The sequence below is a fragment of the Anolis carolinensis genome, chromosome 3, assembly GCF_035594765.1.
Source record: "Anolis carolinensis isolate JA03-04 chromosome 3, rAnoCar3.1.pri, whole genome shotgun sequence".
Classification (NCBI taxonomy): Eukaryota; Metazoa; Chordata; class Lepidosauria; order Squamata; family Dactyloidae; genus Anolis; species Anolis carolinensis.
This window is the reverse complement of record NC_085843.1, coordinates 98,265,907-98,284,731: the sequence shown is the minus strand read 5'-3', so window position 1 is coordinate 98,284,731 and position 18,825 is coordinate 98,265,907. Positions and strand designations below refer to the sequence as shown.

General features: G+C 40.3%; 1 protein-coding gene across 1 annotated transcript in view; it reads left to right on the top strand.

Moving 5' to 3' along the window:
- Positions 1 to 115: 115 nt before the first annotated feature.
- The window catches only part of rai2 (retinoic acid induced 2), a 46,438-nt gene continuing 27,728 nt past the window's right edge, over positions 116 to 18,825 (top strand). The window contains exon 1 of the mRNA XM_003218900.3: positions 116 to 380. The gene's annotated coding sequence lies outside the window, so the exon portion shown is untranslated. The remainder of the gene's footprint in view (positions 381 to 18,825) is intronic.

Sequence of the window (18,825 nt, the reverse complement as noted above, 5' to 3'; positions counted from 1 at the left end):
AGGTCCGTCTCCCTGCCAGTGGCTGCCTGGCGGGCATGCGCTTTCGCCGCTCCAAATCGGGGGGCGGGTTCTCTCCAGGGCCCCGCCCCCAGCCCTCAGCGCCCCCCCCCCCTTTTTGGGTTTTCACGAGAGAGAGAGAGAGACAGTCAGTCAGTCCAGGTCTAACCGAGGCGCTAGACGTCAAGAGGCGGATTAAGGGCAGGGCATTGCGCCTTATCCCTTGGAGAGCCTGGCAGGGATACGGACGCGGGGCGCTGGGGGGAAAGGAAGGCCAGAGGAAGAGGAGGAAGAAGAGGAAGAATAAGCGGCTGGGCTATTGCTGTTGGTTTCCATGAAGCGCAGCTAAAGCAACGCCGGGCGCCCGAAAAAGGGGGACGGAGGTAAAAAGGAGCGGGGAAGCGCGCTCTGGGGTGGGGAGGCGAGGGCTGTGCGGGGTTTGGTGGCCAGGGGAGATGCACAGGAGCAGCAGGGTGTCCCCGCCCTCCCTCCGTCCCTCCGTCCCTGGCCCCGTCGCCTGCCTTTGGAGGGAGGAGGAGAGCGGGAGGAGGAGGGAAGCGGGGGCTTGGTGGCCTCCTCTGGGACTCAGGCGGGGCTGGACCTGGAGGGAGGCAGGTTGCTCCAGGCCTTGGAAGGAGAGCAGCTCAGGTGCTGGCCCTCGGATCACTGCTCCTCCTCCTCCTCCTCCTCCCGAGGCCTGGAGCAACCTGCTGTCCCTGGCCTCGCCTCCATCTCTGCCTCCTCTGCCTCTCTCCAAGGATGCTTCGTCAGGAATATGGGGAAGGGAAGGAGAGAGAGAGACACAGGGAAGCAGCCACGCAGTATTTTTGATGGGAGACGGAATCCCACCAGGCACAAAGCAGTGTCACTCCTGTACGATCACTGCATGATGAAACCGGAGCCCCTTCCACACAGTTGAATAAAATCCCACATTATCTGCTTTGAACTGGGATACATGGCTGTGTAGAAGGGCCCCCATGATGAAGAGGGAAAAGGACAGAAGGTGGGTTCTCCCCCTCTAAGGTTTGTCTGCTCCCCCGTTTGTCCCCATGATGAGGCTCTGTGTGTGCCTAGCATCCATTTTGCCAGCTGATGGGTTTGGCTGCACTCAGGAGGAGGAGGAGGAGGAGGAGGAGGAGGAGGAGGCAGGGATGGAGGCTTTCCAGGGATGCTTGAGCCATGCGGAGGGGAGCATTGCGCTCTGAAGGGTCCAAGTCACTTTCCAGGGCTGGCCCCAAAGTTGCCTCAATCACTGGAGGCGAAGAACTGGGCAAGAGCTCATGCCATGGGGGTCTTCGACATGACTTGTGACTTTAGGTTGCAGTCCTGAAATTTATTTATTTATTGTATTTATATACCGCTTTTCTCACCCCTTGCCCCCCCCCCATGGCACAGCAGGTTAAACCGTTGAGCTGCTGAACTTGCTGACCGAAAGGTTGGCGGATTGAATCCAGGGGGCAGGGTGAGCTCCCGCTGTTAGCCCTAACTTCTGCCAACCTAGCAGTTAAAAACATGTAATTGTGAGTAGATCAATAAGTACCACTACGCCAGGAAGGTAATAGTGCCCCATGCAGTCATGTCATCCACATAACCTTGGAGGTGTCTATAGACAACATCAGCTCTTCAGCTTAGAAATGGAGATGAGCACCACTCCCCAGAGTTGGACATGGCTAGACTTAATGTCAGGGAAAAATCTTTACCTTTCTCACCCCGGGGGGCGAGGGGGTGGGGATTCAAAGTGGCTTACAACATAATAATGGCAAAATTCAATACCCAACATACATATAAAACTGAAGCATAAATCTAAACGAAAACATAGAACTATGCATTACAATCAGTAAGACCACTAAACATAAAATATAAACAGCATTTAGATATGAAAGCATAGAATTAAAACACCTAATATAAACATTAAAGTCACATTATCCAAATTTGAAACATCTGTGTGTGTTGCTGGGCCTTGCAAGCATCATTCTCTCCTTCTGGGAAAACCATTGATGGGAGGAAATATCAGAGAAAATAAAGAGGGAGCACCAAGAACTGTGTGGCCTTGGAGGAGGAGGGCAGGAGAACAGGCCTTGTATAGTCAAGATTATATTTGGGTTGCCGTAAGTTTTCCGGGCTGTATGGCCATGTTCCAGAAGCATTCTCGCCTGATGTTTCACCCACATCTGTGGCAGGCATCCTCAGAGGTTGTGGAGTTGTGAGATTATATTTATTTACTTTATTTTTATCCTACCTTTCTCTCTATCATCAGATCTCAAGGTGTGCCTTCAAGTCACCGGTCAGTTTATAGCAATGCCATTAATTTTTTCAGTCCCTTTATATCTATATCTATCTGCAACATGCAAGCTTATTCCAGCATCTGTTTATCATAGTCTTGTAGACTTGTTTGAGTTTTAACAAAAGCATTTGTCTTCATGTCCATTTTGCCCCTAAAATGAGCCCCCCCCCCCCAATAATAGAGAGGCCATTGTTTCACTCTGCACTGGAGGAGGTCTATGTGTTTAGTGAAATGAAATCTCATTGCATTTGCTGTTTAGGGTTAGAACTGTTGCCAAACAGCTGCTACTTTGTGCTTCAATTGCAGAGGTCCCAGGAGTGGGTTTTGGACAGGGGTGACGTGGTGTGTAAACGATGAAGGACGACAGGGACAAGGGTCAAGTGCAGATTTATGGGTGCATAGACCTTCCTCTGCTAAACTTCTTACAGAGCTTAATTTGGGGAAGTAGTTGCAGGTCAGAGGCCTGGGGATTTAGACAAAATCTAACCATAAGCAAAATTTTGCTTGTAACGTTAGGTGGAATGCTGCCTCATCCAGATAAATGACTACTATCTAGAATATTTCTGTTTTTGTTTTTCTGTTGGTATCTCTTATTTTGAAGATGTGCTATCATCTTGATTGTTGGACTATGCATAAATATTTCATTGAAGATTTCTTACTGATTATTATGCTACTTTGTTAACTGTTCATTGTAGAAATATAAACATGGATCTGACCATGTTTTATTAACCTACAACTTGTTCATTCATGTGCTGTTATTTTACATTACTTTATATTACTTTCTTTTTTCGGCTAAATAAATAAATACTCTTTTAAGAAGGGAGACTATTTTTGGACATTCTTCCAATTGACCTTTGGTTTTCCTTCCTTTCTCTCTATGAAACCATCTACTGCTGATGAATGGTATGGTCCTATTTTCAATGCTTTCTTCAGGCATTTTTTTTAAAAAAGAAAGATGCTTGTTTTGAGTTGGGATTGTCAGATGTGTAGATAGGGGCTTCCTCTTTTCCCATGAAATGAAAAAAATTGTGGCTTCTAACAGGGGAGGGATTGGCAGTCATATTGGATCCAGAAAGGTATAAGATATGTATATATATATATATATCCCAATTTGCTCTTGTTTAATCCTTGTTCTGTTTATAGATTATGTTCTATTATGCCACTTTTATCATTTTACTATTACTGTGTATGATTGTGTTTTTATTTTGATTTGATTTTTACTTGTTGATGATGTGTGTTATGTATGTATTTTATTTTGTTTATTGTAATTACCTGGGCTTGGCCCCATGTTAGCCGCCCCGAGTTCCTTCAGGGAGATGGAGGCAGGGTACAAAAATAAAGTTTATTATTGTTGTTGTTATTATTATTATTTAGAGATGAGAGAAAAAGCTTTTTACTGGATTAATTTGGGAGGAAAAGCCACTTTCTGTTTTTTCCCTCTAATGTCCTTGATATTTTGTTCATATTGCCTCTGTTTTATAGTACTGTCTGTGATAAGTACAGGTCTCCACTAGGGGCTTCGCTGAGATAGCCATAGCTAGGTATTATGGCCAGTTAAAAATAAATATGGAAAAACATTTGCCAAGCAACAAAAGGGTTTTTTTCATGTCAGGAGCAAGTCGCTTCTGGTGTAAGAGAACTGGCCGTCTGCAAGGATGTTGCCCAGGGGACGCCCGGATGTTTGATGCTTTACCATCCTGTGGGAGGCTTCTCTCATGTTCCCACATGGGGAGCTAGAACTGACAGACAGGAGCTCATCCCACTCCCCGGATTCAAACTGCCGACCTTTCAGTCAGCAGTACTGCCGGCACAAGGGTTTAACCCATTGCGCCACTGGGGGCTCTGCAACAAAAGGTAAAGCTTTATGATTTAATAAAATAGTTAAAAGTCTATTTCATAAGTGTGAACTTTGAGAGGCATAGTGGTTCATAAAGTATATTTTAAAATGATAATTTTTTGGATTAGAAGATTATATAAATGGATTAAAACAGTAGATCTGCAATATGTGTTTTTTAGATAGAAATGAAATATAAATTTAGCATGAATAAAAGTTAATCAAATGAGTTAAGGAGATGCAGTATTATGCTTTTTTCAGACATGATTGAGTTAAATATTAGACCAATCTGCTCAAGATTAGCCATCAGAGAATCTCTCTCTCTTTTTTTTTTTTGCCCTCCCCTTTCTCAGTAAGGGCATCCCGATGCTCTTAGAGCACTCGACAGTGATGATAATGAGGATTCCCCACTGTTATCTCTGATCAGAGATTGGAGATAATGGAATCTTCCTTTCCTGCTCTCAGCTGCTAGAAGTAACAGTTCAAAGTTGTTGCTTTCTCGCCTTGCTTGCAACCAACATTTGCTGGATTGTGCTTTACACGAACAAACCACAATAAACCTCTGCTCACATGATCTTTGTCCTTTATTATCCACCGTTGTTTTGCGCATGTTATATCCACTATACTTTGACCCTATTTCTCAGCTAAGGGAACATGTTTTAGATATGGTTAGTTCAAAGGAACTGGGTTTAAACCTTAGCTAGAAGAAGTCAGAAATTACTTGAAGGCACACAACAACAGCAGCAGCAACAACAACAGCAACAATAAACTACAGTTTCCTAAGCTGAGATGTAATGGTGTGCTGTATTTCATTGACTACTTTCTGCCATGCATAAAAGGGTTTAGGGTAGAATTGTAGAAACATAGACATGGAAGAGACCACAAGAGCCATCCATCCAACTCCCTGCTATGCAGGAATACACAACCAAAGCACCCCCAACTGATAGCCATTCAGCCTCTGTTTAGAAATCCCCAGAGAAGGAGACTCATCACACTCCCAGACAGCAAATTCCATTCTCAAACAGCTCTTATTGTTAGGATGTTCTTAAGTGGAATCTTTTTTCCTGAAGTTCAAACCCACTCTGAGTCTTAATCTCTGGAGCAGCAGAAAACAAGCTGGTTCTCTCCTCAGTATGGCATTCTTTCAGATATTAAAATATGATTATCATATCTCCTCTTGTCCTCTCCGGGCTAAACATGCCCTAAGCTGCTCTTCCATTGTGGATGTATGTATAATCCTTAAGCTGCAGTTCATTCATGTATGGTCTAGCATTGTGTCTGAACTGGACATTTAGTATTTAAAAAGTCAGATTTGTAACATGTCACTTTCTTTTGCTTTGAAAGAACACGAAGGATAAATTAAATGTACCACATTGTCTCTCCCTTCAAGAAAAAAGTACCCGCAACACAGACCATGTTGCTAGTCAATAGGTTGCTGATGTCATAAAAATGGCAGGGCATTTATCCTAGATGAAAGGCCCAGGGATAGTGGACTGAAATTTCTCCTCATGAATATAAAAATGACCCTAATTAGGCCCAGCTGGCAAAGTGTTGTTAAGTGACATATGGCTTTGTTTGCTTCAAGTCATTTCTAGGTTGCAAAGTTGGAATCAGATGTAAAGATTTATAGGTAGCAAGTAATTTAACCTCAATTACTTTTGCATAAATCATGTGAGTGACTTGTCAGGGGCAGGTACATGCACACATGGGGAGGTGTTGATGCATGCTCTTTTTTTAAAAGAAAAAAGGCTAGGTGCTGACAGTCAGACATTCCAGCTGATTATTTCAAAACGTATGGGGATTTGAACATCTTTCTCCTGCGGCTGCTCAGCTCCACCACACCTTGATCCTGCCTTCCTTTCTTCCCTGTCATAGTTCAACCAATTTTACTCACAAATCAATCTGTCTTCAAAGAACTATACTCCTAAGTAAGTGCAACATCATGGGAGGTGTAGTTTAACAAAGTATTTAGTCTTTTCTACCAAAGACTGCTGGTGCCCTACCAAACTACAATTCCTAGGATTCCATAGCATTGAGCCATAACTGTAGTGTGTCAAACTGCATTAATTCTACTATGCAGATGCGCTCAGAGTTTATTTTCTATGTGAGTCTTCTGTGACATTAGTCCTCTCTGATTTCATAGGATTTAGTAGCATTATTGCAAGCACACAACCCCATTACTTAGTACATCAATTATTATAGATATTTTCCCTGTCTAAAAAATATAGTAGCGATGCTTTTAGAAATATGCTAAGAGAGACTCCAAGACATGGAAGATTCTTCAGGCTTCGTCAATTCTAGGAAGTCATAATAAAACATTATATTCCTCTAGTGCCAAATCCTCTATCTCAATAAGGGTGCACAAGGATAGGAATAGGAAGAAGGAAAGGGCTTGCCTTAATTGTTTCTTGAAAGAAATGTGAAAGGATATTGGAGGAATCTACCTCAGCAAATGGTTTCATTAAGTATGATTGAGATGGGGCAGTAATAGGGTTGGAGATCATGTGTATTGCCTTCATTGTGATCAAATAATTTTCTGCCCAGAATAAATGGCAATTGTGCAATGGTTGCTACTCAGAAACTGAAATCTTTGAACAAAGGCATGTTTTGATATTTACCAAATTTTGAATATTATTTCAGAAAACTTGCAGTGATAACATTTATGAAATAGAGAGGCAAATGAGAATCACGTCCTATGGAATTCAGTGGGGCTTGCTTCTTACTCGACCTGTTTTTATTTGAACTTGTAAGTAGAAGCCGGGAGGATTTGGATGTGGACAAGCACTTAAGATAAAAGTATTTCAGCTTTATGCTTTTTGCAAGTTCTACACAATTATAGCTAAAATGGTTTTCCAGAACAATGACTAAACAAGAAAAAAGAGAAGTAAAGTGTGAGTGGGTAAATCATCTTGTAGAAGCTATGGAATTAACAAATGACTTGTGTATTGATTTTTATGTTGAGTAGATATAAGAAATTGGCTTGTTTAGCTATGCATCGTGTTGGTTCTTGACTAAGCTACGTTGTGCCACCATTAACAACATTTTGGAGCTCATAAAAACAGCTCTTTTGGAATATGTAAAGGATTAGGGGAAAGACAGCAGATAGCTATGTTAGTCTACTACAGAAATAAAGGGTTTTATTGCACCATAAAGACTTAAAAGTTTTACTTATTTATATAATCCATGTGCCTAGTGAGATGTGCTAGAATAATTCTTTCTGTTCTTCAAGTTGCTACAAAATTCTTCTCTGCTTTATCTTGAAGTCTGGATTAAAAACTTTTTTTTAGCAACTTTCCTTCTGTTTAATGATTGATAACTCTTTTTCTTAATACAATGATTTATTTGTTTATTGCTATGGTATGAGTCTGTGTGCAGCTTCAGGCTGAATTTCAGTATCTTCTGAGGAATACAAGATGTACATTCCTAGAGTAATTGCTTAGGTTGCATATTCCAATACCTCATGAAGTTAGGAAGGACTTTCTCTGCAGCAGCATCCCTTCTATGGAACTCGCAATCCAAGGAAATTAAGCTGGCTCCATTTCTTTTGAGCTTCTGATAGGCAGCCAAAACAGTATTGATCTGCTTGGTATTTAATGTTTGAGATTGTTCTGCTTGAACCCTTTCAAAATTGTATTTTATATCCCTTAGTCTGCTTTTAATTTTTAAGATACTTTTGTAATCTGTTTTTTAAATGTTTGTATATTTCTAACATTTTGATTGTTTTTATTTTGGTCTTATTTTTTTCACCTCCTCAGGAGCTCCTATGGGTTATGAGTCAATTTAGAAATATCTTAAATAAATTAAATAAATTACATTGGCCAAGAATTCTGAGAAAATCAGGGCCCTTCCCACCCATCCTGTCCCTTACCAAATGCGTAAGTTTGCTACATGCAATTTACAGTTTCAACAATATCGAAAGAATAAGAGGGGAAAATATGCCAAATTAGGATTACACTACACAGTTATAGGACTTTGCTACCAGTTTAGTTTCATCTTGTGAGATCTTGAGATTTGTAGTTTCATGACGTCCTGAGTATTCTCTGATGAGGAGCTCTAGTGATGCTGGTTGAGGGAACCACTAGGAGAGGCTTTTGGCTCCTTCCCAAAGTGAGATGACATGATTCCATGAGAATGAACTATAAACAAACATTAGTGCAATCAAACTGCAGTAAGTATGCAGTGTGAATACACTGTTATTTCAGATGATCATATTTTCATAATTTAATTAAGCAAATACTTAGCTGCACGTAGATAAATCCTGTTTATTTGCTGAATCATGTTTGAATTATTAGTTATATTATTCTTTCTGGAATCTAATTGAGGTTTCTATGCCAATATTTTTCATTGCAACAATCTTGCTTGGTTTTGCTCCTGGAAACTTGGGCAAAACATTAACCATTTAAAGGAACGTAAGTGCTAATCTTAGGGTTGGAGTCTTCTCCAACTGTGAAGGATTTGAAACAAGAGTAAGGGGTGTTATGGCAGCAAATCAATGCATATAGTAACACTGTAATGTGCTTGAAATGGCAAAGCTCCACAGATGTCATCAGGAGAAGAGTCACTCTGTTTTCCAGAGGTTATAGCAAGGTCAAAGTGCTGAGAAGGAATATGGATTTAAAAAACAGAAGGGGTGAACACATCAGGCAGATAGGTTTTTCATCTAATGACAAACAGTATTTATTGCATACTATTATGTACCATAAACCTTTGATTTGCATTAGGTTGAGATCATGGCTTGGCATTTTATATGGTTTTAATCTGTTAAATGATTTATATGTGTTTTAATTGCTTATATATTTAGATGGTTTATATTTTGTTGAGATGTTTTTTATTGCTTACCTGTGTGGCATTGAATTTTTGCCAGATCTGCAAGCCATCTTGAGTCCCCCTCTGGGGTTGAGAAAGGCAGGGTAAAAATGAAGTAAATAAATCATAAAATGGGTTACTTTATGTCAAATATGTTTTCATATTGGTTGGGAACTATTAATATTGTATCTTGAAATTCTCAATACAGTACCCTTATTCCAATGTATTTGACTTGTTCTCTTGATTAGAGATGTGTTTTGGGGGAAGGAAGATTAGTAGAAACAGTCTTTAAGATTCTCCATGGTCTGCTTTCATGGATGGACTTCCATTATCATGCTGAGCCCCCGATGGCATAGTGGACTAAGTGACTTGAAGGTTGGGTTGCTGACCTGAAAGCTGCCAGGTTCGAATCCCACCCGGGGAGAGTGCGGATGAGCTCCCTCTATCAGCTCCATGCGGGGACATGAGAGAAGCCTCCCACAAGGATGGTAAAAATATCAAAAACATCTGGGTGTCCCCTGGGGAACGTCCTTGCAGACAGCCAATTCTCTCACTCCAGAAGTGACTCAAGTTGCTCCTGACACGGAAAAAAAATATTATCATGCTTAAGCTTGGACTGTCGTATTGGGTGATAATTAAATAATTTTCTTCCCAAACGGAATTGGCTATCATTCCCATGGGCTGTTTAATAAAATTCTCCATATGGCTCAGAGGAGTGGATCATTGTCAGGAGCAGTAGGCAAGACATCTGAATTATGCAAACATCTCTGCCGTGGGCATTGGCTATATATTGCAGCACCAATCTCCAGCCCGGCATGTGGCTAATGCTTTAGGGCATATAGAATTAAGCATGAGGGGTCAAATTAAAGTGCAAAACTCATACATCTTTTTAGAAGAAGTTTGCCATTTTAATGAAAGATTTGCAGAATGAAAATTAAAAATATATAAGTGGAGGCTGCATTTAATACCTCCCTAACTGGTGACTGCCCTAACGCCGTGGAATGTTCTGATAGTTTAACTCCTGAAGAATTGATACCTAGGCCTTAAAGACAAAAGATTACGTGCTGTTAGCCAGAAAGTATCACAGTAGAACTGAAGGAGATTACTATCCCTGCTTGGATAGCTTCTCTTTAATCTAATGGCTGCTCTTCATGACTTGAAAAGACTTTATTTATCACCTATGACATTTGGCCTTATGATATTTGACCTGCATGGATTTTTAAAGCGCATAGTAGTAAAAATCCAAATACAGAACAGATTTATTTGGTAGCTCACAAATGAATAGGGCATGTGTCTTCCCACTTCTTGATCTTTGAACAGCTTGCTTATTCCCGTCATTGGTGTGACATTGCTACACACAGTTGTTGTTTTTTAATAGCTGTCAAGGGAGCTACTACATGTCTTAATTAAATGTACAGCTGAGGATTTCTGAGGGACATTACAGAGCTAGATCTGGTAAAGACATGACATGCCCTTCTTGCAACCACAGCATGCACATTGCATCCTGTCTCAGGAACTCATGGCCTTCATCTTCCATCATAAAGGTATTGTGATGACCCATGGGCAATGTAGTCCCATTCCTGGCACTGTGGTGCCAGATGAGGAGGAAAACTTGGGTTTTTCACCGTTCCCGCCAGAATTGGAACTTTCCCAGCCAGATTTGGAAACCTTGCACCTGCAAGAGATTTGTCTTCCAGAAGTCTGTCAAACAAGCCCCGAGCCAAAATCTCCTACGTTTTCTCGCCATGCTTTTTGTAAACAACAGAGGGGAGTTCAACAGGCGTCTCGCAGGAGTGCTAGGATAGCTGCTAAGCATTCAGCTGATTAAGCCTGCTTTCCATGGGAAACTTTAAGGAGTCATGCATCTGGACTCAGAGAATAGCTTTCGTTTCTGGTTCTCCAGGGAACTGCTCTCTGGTGGGAAAACTAGACCCTATTTAGGTGTTTTGCCCACGGAGGGATCTTGCGGAGTCAATTCGTCAGCAACTGGAGTAGGTTGTGTGTGGACAGCGCTACTCCGCTTCTAAGCCTTCGTCCCTGTTTCCAAGCCTACGTTCCCGTTCCAGCCTTGTTTACCTCCACGGACCTTGCCTTGCTTCCTAGGACTCAGCCTTGTTTTCCAGGACTCTGCCTTGCCTTGTTTTCCGGATTTTGCCAAGTATTCCACGGATCTTGTTCTTGCTCCTCGTTCCTCGTTGCCTTGTATCAAGCCCTGTTTCAAGTTACTCCCTAGCCTCGCTCAAGTTCCATGGACTAAAGGACCTTGTCATCTCCCCTCACTTTGCCTGGCAAAGTGAGTGTTTCGGTTATTGGATTACAACTTTGGACCTTAATATTTCATATTGGACATTGTTTCTTTGGACTAATTTTGACCTTTCCTGAAAGGTCTATTTCTGGACTATTTCATACACTTGCTTTTATTAACTTTATATATTCCTTCAATAAAGATATTAGATAGAATCTGGCCTCGGTGTATGGTTATTGGTGCCCTGCAGCCTGGGTCGTGACAGGTATTTTCTTCCTTCTCTTTACCTTTGTACTGGAACTGCTGCTGTGATATGTAATGTTGAGTTGATATCCTTTAACTAGGCTTTTCAGACCTACATCAAACCCTGATTCACACACTATCCATTATGCATGGCTTAGATCCAGTTATTAGTTCTAACTAGAGAAAACCCATTGCAATCGAAACTGGGTAATCAACATTTATGTAGATTCTATTGATTCAATAGGTCTACTGTAGTGACAGCTAATACTTGAATTTAGGTCTAGATGTTCAAATAGATTAAGTCACTACCATCCTTATAGGTAAAGGTAAAGGTTTTCCCCTGATATTAAGTCCAGTCATGTCCGACTCTGGAGGTTGGTGCTCATCTCCATTTCTAAGCCAAAGAGCCAGCGTTGTCTGTAAATACCTCCAAGGTCATGTGGCCGGCATGACTGCATGAAGCGCCATTACCTTCCCGCCAAAGTGGTACCTTTTGATCTACTCACATTTGTATGTTTTTGAACTGCTAAGTTGACGGAAGCTAAAGCTAACAGCGGGAGCTCACCCCGCTCCCTGGATTCGAACCGCTGACCTTTCAGTCAGCAAGTTCAGCAGCTTAGCTGTTTAATCCACTGAGCCACCAGGGGCTCCATCCTTATACCCTTCTTTTTTCAGTTAGTTTTCCTCTTCATACAGCAGTTTATAACCAGCTTTCCTCACTGCCATCAGCTCCCTTCTTGTAAACTGTGACTTCCATTCAAGGGAAGATTGAGTAATCCATAGGAATCATATAGCCTTCCAGATGTTTTTGGATTGCAACTCTCAGCATTCCTCAGTGTTATCTATGCTGGTTAGAACTGCTAGGACTTGCAATCTGAAAACTTCTGTTTTTGTATGGGTTCCACCACTAGAATAGACAAGTCTCATAATAAATACTGATGTTTGGAACATAAAATGATGATTGTCTTTCATGGTCTTATTAGTCATTCTCACACAGTATAGACTGGCCGTCAGCTGCAGAGGTCTTGCAATCTGAGATTTTTAGATGCCAGAGATTAAATCTGGCTTCTGAAATATGCAAAGCGTGTGCTATAGCAATGAACAATGGCTCTTTTCCTCATTCTCGCCTTGGCAGAGTTAGCTCATGCCATTCAGAGAGCTGTCTGTTCAGGCAGTATCCTGGTGCCAAACAGACTGAGTCTTGAAAACTGCTGGTGGCTCACAACATGTTTATGGGCCAGAAAAGAACACCTTAAAGAGACTGGCAGTTTTTTGGGAACTTGCATTTATGCATGCACACTCTGTCTTTTCATTGCATTTCTTGGGATGGGGAGGCTGTCTTTCTCTGGGTGGAAATAATCAATCCTGAATCTGCATAGCAGTTTAATATGAATTATTCATTGCTGTGGACATACTAATTCAGCAGCTTGCATGTTTATGATCCTCCATCCCTTTGGTGTTCTCCCCATGGTAGAACTGTTCTTAATGCCAACAGAAATTGGCCCTAGTAAACAAGGACAGCTTTTTGGTTTACGTCCAGAAATCTGATTCAGATGCATCCATGTAGAAGCAAAATATGCCAGCAACAGTCATTAAAATGCCCAATAATTTTTATCCATCATTTCATGTGATAATGTTTGAAGATAATAAGTAAACCTATCTTCAACAGAGAAATATTCAGGAACTGGGCTTTTTTAAAAAAATGATAAAATTGATATTAAGGTTTACACAGCTCAATCAGTGCTGATATTTAAAAAGAAGGAAGAGCTTTAGAAGCTGGGGAAAAGGAATGAGTTGAGAGTTGCAGGAGAGAGAGAGAGACACACACACAAAATGGTTGCAACACTGGGAACATAAAAGCGGGACTGAAAAGGAAAAATGGCAACAATGAACATGAACAATCTATGTTTGAATGTGGGAATGCTATAAATGTTTTATTGGCACTTGATTGTTCTTTCATTAGTAATGTCCTCCCACAATGTAATGCCATTCCACATCTTTGGCAATAAATGTTATTTTAGTACCAAAGGTCATTTTAAGCTTTCTTTTTGTTCCTCTTGTGAAATCAATGTATGAACATTGTTGATAAGCTGTAGTTTTTAGCAGGCAAAAAGGTCCCCTGCTTTAATCCTATGTGCAAAATTAGTTTTATTTCAATTTTAAAAAATATTGTTCACATTACTTAAGTGAATTAAAATGGCTTGTGTAGAATGTGTTCTACGTGCTTTTTCTGGATCTCTATTAAGAAAGACTCCTTTTATATATTATTTTAATCCTTTTGAGACGTGTTCATTTTCAAATGATGCACTGGATATTTCTAATTCTGCTCGCTGCTACTATATATAACTATATTGATCCAGAAACCCATTGCAGCTCTGATGAACTATCACCAAAAACGTCTTGCCCCAATCTATCCATTCAAGGCCATATTCTGTGTTTGTGGAAAGACAGTTCTTAAAACCCTGTTAAAGAAGCATAAGCAGGAAAGCTAAAATCTCAAGGAGTAATCTGCAGAATAAAAAGGGAAGAAGTTCAGACCTGTCAGAAAGAAGATTAATTAAAACATCTCTTTGAAGGGAGCGGTTTTGCTAGACCCATTTCTATATTTCCACAAATAATTATGGAATTGCCTTATAAGTGTGTTTTGAAAGATCTCACTAATTGACTTCATATATTAAGATTTTGTCTTCAAAACACACCACAACTGAAGAAAGCTTGAGAATCTATGTCTTTAAATTGATTCAAATGTTTTTGTTGTTGCTAATTATGTGAAGGTAATCAATTTGCTACTAGTACAAAACAGGCTTTCAGAGGAAAACAAAAAACTGCCATATGGAGTTGGCCCATTTGGCAGGAGACTTTCCAACCTGATAAAATGTCTTTGGAAATGCCATGAGCTCTAGAATTGAGTTGTACCCCAGCCCTTTTAATTTGTCACCTGGTTCTTCATCCATATATTTTTTAAACGATTGCACAATGGGTACTTTCTCTCCAAACTCCAAAAAGCAAAACTGAAATTTGCCATTTTGTGTAACACATTTTAGCATGCCATTTTATATAATGTTACCTGAGCATCCATGGATTTTTTATATCTACTGGATATTTTGGAACAGAACCATAGTGAATATCAAGGGACCACTGTATGTCACAATGCTTCAGATTAGATAAGTACAGGCCATAATGATCCAAAACAGTGAAGCCCAAAGGTAACTAGTATGAAATTGAAACTTCAGAACCATTATAGTAGGGGATAAACAATCTTCCAGATATTTTGGATTGCAATACTCAATCAGTCCCAGCAGCAAGCTTAGCATCATGTCCAAGTAGGATGGCCTTCTAAGCATAGGATCTGGGCGGTGGGTCCGTAGAGGACTGTGGAGACCTATTCTTGACCCGCATGTTCTTCGACAGTGAGGACATCAGTTTCCAGATGGAAGGTGGTCCCCAGTCATGGTTGGCTTGACATGCCTTTTTTCCCTTTTGCCATCCATTTGTGCCTCTTCCGAATTCCACAGCACTGTTGGTAATAGCTGACCTTCTGTTATAGTGGTCAAGGTCCAGAGCTTCCCAAATCTCAATCTCTATGCCACAGTTTTTAAGGTTGGCTTTAAGCCCATCTTTAAATCTCTTTTCCTGTCCAGCAACCTTCTGTTTTTCATTTGGGAGTAGAGTAACTGCTTTGGGAGATGGTGGTCGGGCATTTAAACAACGTGGCCACTCCAGTGGAGTTGATGGCAGAGGATCATCGCTTCAGTGCTGGTGGTCTTTGCTTCTTTCAGAATGCTGATGTTTGTCTGCCTGTCTTCCCAAGAGATTTTCAGGATTTTTCAGAGACAATACTGATTAAATCATTCCAGGAGTTGAATGTGATGTGTCCAGGTTTCACAGGCATATAACAGGGTTGGGAGGACAATAGCTTTATAAACAAGCTTTTGGTCTCCCTGAGAAAGTCCCAATCCTCACTCTCTGCTTCATTCAGAAGAATGCTGTACTTACAGTGCTCAGATGGTGTTGTATTTCAGTGTCAACGTTGATTTTTGTGGAGAGGTGGTTGCCAAGGTAGTGGAAATCATCAATATTTTTAACGTTACACCATTAATCTGTATTTCTAGCATTGCAGAGGGATTGACTGGTGCCTGTTGAAAGAGCACTTTGATTTTCTCATGGAACACCCTCCCAAATGAAATTAGACAGGCTCCTTCCCTCCTGTCTTTCCAAAAAAGAATGAAAACATGGTTATGGGGCCAGGCCTTTGAGCAAGAGTAGCAGTAGAAATGAGCTACGATAATTATACGACTCATTGATTGCCCCCACTTGGACTTGGAACGCGCCTGAATTTATATTTATATGTATAACTATGTAGGTTTTTTAATGTAAGCTCTCAATTTTAATATAATTTTTAATCTAAATGGATTTTTAAATGTGATATAAATTGTTTTAATGTATATGTTCATGTTGTAAGCCGCCCTGAGTCCCCTGAGGAGAAGGGCGGGGTAGAAATGATGTAATAAATACATAAAAATAAATGTTCAGTGAGAGGCCAAGCTTTTCGTATGCTTCTGCAAAGGCTTTAGAGTGTCTTGTGGGTCTTCTTCTGAATGAGCACAGATGACATTATCATCAGCATATTGGGGCTCTGTAACAGATGTTGTTGTGACCTTTGTTTTGGTTTACAGTCTGCTGAGATTAAATAGCTTAGCAGTATCACCAGTGGAGGTAACTTACAGGAGTTATTATCTAAATATCTAAATATCTGGAGAGCATCAGGCTGCTTCATAGTGTTGCCTTTTCATTGTCCCTAACTTTGTACTTTGTACAAGAAATATGGTAGAAGATAAATTAAAATTTAAACCTCACAGTAGTGGCAAAAAATGGTAACTGGATAAGGCTTCAATAATATGTTAATGAATGTTTGGGGGGGAGAATTGTACATGAATTTCTTGGAGGAATATCTGAAATTGATGTGTCAAAGTCAAAATCACATGTGTCATTGCTGGTTTGGAAGTGGCATGGTGTTGTTAGTAGTAAAAGGTATTCAGAGACTTGCTATGAGATGAGGAAATATGAAACAAGGAGGCACTTTAACATTTTTAGATTGGAGGCCAAGGGAGGTATTAAGAAATGATAGCCAAAGGCTTAAAACTGTAATTATGTATTTGAAATAAAAAGCCTTTCTGGGCATCAGGAAGGCGATTGAGAAAGAGAGGCACTTGTAACTCATGTAGATATATATACAAAGAACCTCTTCAGATAACAAGAGTGAACCACTTAAAAACACAACAGGAACTAAAGAACTCTTGTATGTTACATTTTTATACTCCAATGTTGGAATAATTTGATACATTAAGTACCTATTATTTGTTAGGGCCAGATAGCATTGGCATGAATTTTAAACACAGTTGGATACAATACAGTATCAGGTCTTCAGTGTAACAGTTTCTATATGCTTTCCTGTATAAAGAAGAAAGTAAATAAACAATATCACTCTTTCAAGCAGTTTTTGAAAGATGAGTACATGCAAAGCAAATAGCCAATATGTTTCTAAGTACCAGTGACTTTAAAGCATATATTGTAGAAATATTCTGGCTGAGTTAGAAAGAGACCAAATGGGGCATAATAATAAATTATAATAACAAAAATACATATAGATCAAAGATTAAAACTCCTATACTAATAAAATGTAAATTTTAAATTCATCATTTAAAATTGTCTGAGACTACTAAGCATCCTTTCGTAGAAGTTAATATAGATGATGTACAAGGTATACTCTGTGTTGTTGAAGGCTTTCAGGGTATACTCTCTCATTAATTGATGATAGTATTAATTGATGAACAAGGTATACTGTGCCATTAATTGCGAGCCAAGTATTTATACTTGGGCATGTTTTAGCATAGCTGTTGATGTTGACTTAAAACAAAGGAAAGGAAATCACATCTTTCATTTCCATACAACATGTATAACACTTAGATAGTTCATGTTGGAATAGTATATGAATGACTTCAATCTAGCTATATAAAAGTCAAAAGTATATTTGTTTGTTTTTCTGTCTGCTTGTACCACAAATAATATAATAATGAATAAAACTTTATTTCTATCCTGCCCTATTTCCGAAAAGGACTCAGGGTGGTTTACAACAAAAATTGGCATACATTCAATGCCAAGAAAAACATAACAAAACACATCCAATCATAGACAGTCAAATAAACAATACCAAGGTATACTTATAAAACATCTCAAGAATAGCAAATGAAAAAAATTAAATAAACCAATAGAACAATTGGGATACATTTCTCTAATAACTCCAATAATAATAAGTGATTAAAACAATTAAAACGTTTAATACAATTTGTGGCAGGCCACCCAAACTGAAATAATCCTCCATTACTTGAGTCAGTTTAATAAGATGCTAATCTTGCTCTTGCTTTTGCTTTTGCTTTTGCTTTTGCTTTTGCTTTTGCTTTTGCTCCTCCTCCTCCTCCTCCTCCTCCTCCTCCTCCTCCTCCTCCTCCTCCTCCTCCTCGTATGCTTGAGTATGCAGGTGAGTTTTTAACAACTTAAAGAAGAGGAGGGAAGGGGCAGTTTTCAATTCTTTTGGGAGGGAATTCCAGAGGTGGGCGCAATCATGGAGAAAGCCCTCTCTCTCATTCCCACCAGCCACGCTTGAGAAGGGAGTGGGACAGAGAGAAGGGCCTCTTCCATGGATCACAGTGCTCATGTTGGTTTATAAGCAGAGAGGCAGTTTTTCAAATAGTCTGGGCCCAAACCATTTACGGCTTTATAAGTAATAACCAGCATTTTGTATTTATCCCAGAAGCAAATCAGCAGCCCGTGGAGCTGCCGCAACATGGGAGTCATCTTCTCATGATATGGCACTCCAGTTAGTAACCTGACTGCTGATCTCTGAACTAATTGCAGCTTCTGAACTACCTTCAAACTACTCTACTCATGTACAGTTTGTTGCAGTAGTCCAAACGGGAAGTAACCAAGGCGTGGACTACTGCGCCCAGATCTGGTGTGTCAAGGTATAGGCGCAGCTAACACACAAGTTTTAGTTGTACAAAGGCACTCCTGGACACCGCTGATACCTGAGGTTCCAGGGTCAGCAATGAGTCTAGGATCATCCCCATACTGTGCACCTGTATCTTCAGGGCCATGTGACCCCGTCAAGCACAGGCTGTAATCCCACACCCTGATCCGCCTTCCGACTGATCAGGAGTAGCTCTGTTTTGTCTGGATTTTCCCTCAACTCATTAGTCCTCATCCAGGCCATCACTGATAACAGGCACCGGTTTAAGCTGTTGCTAGGTAAAGTGGCCCTCTGTGATGTCACTGAGAAAGAATGGTGGCATGTGTAAGAGGGGGGAGGGAGAGGTGGAGGGAGGAGCCACAAAGAGAGCCATGTTGCCATTGAGACAT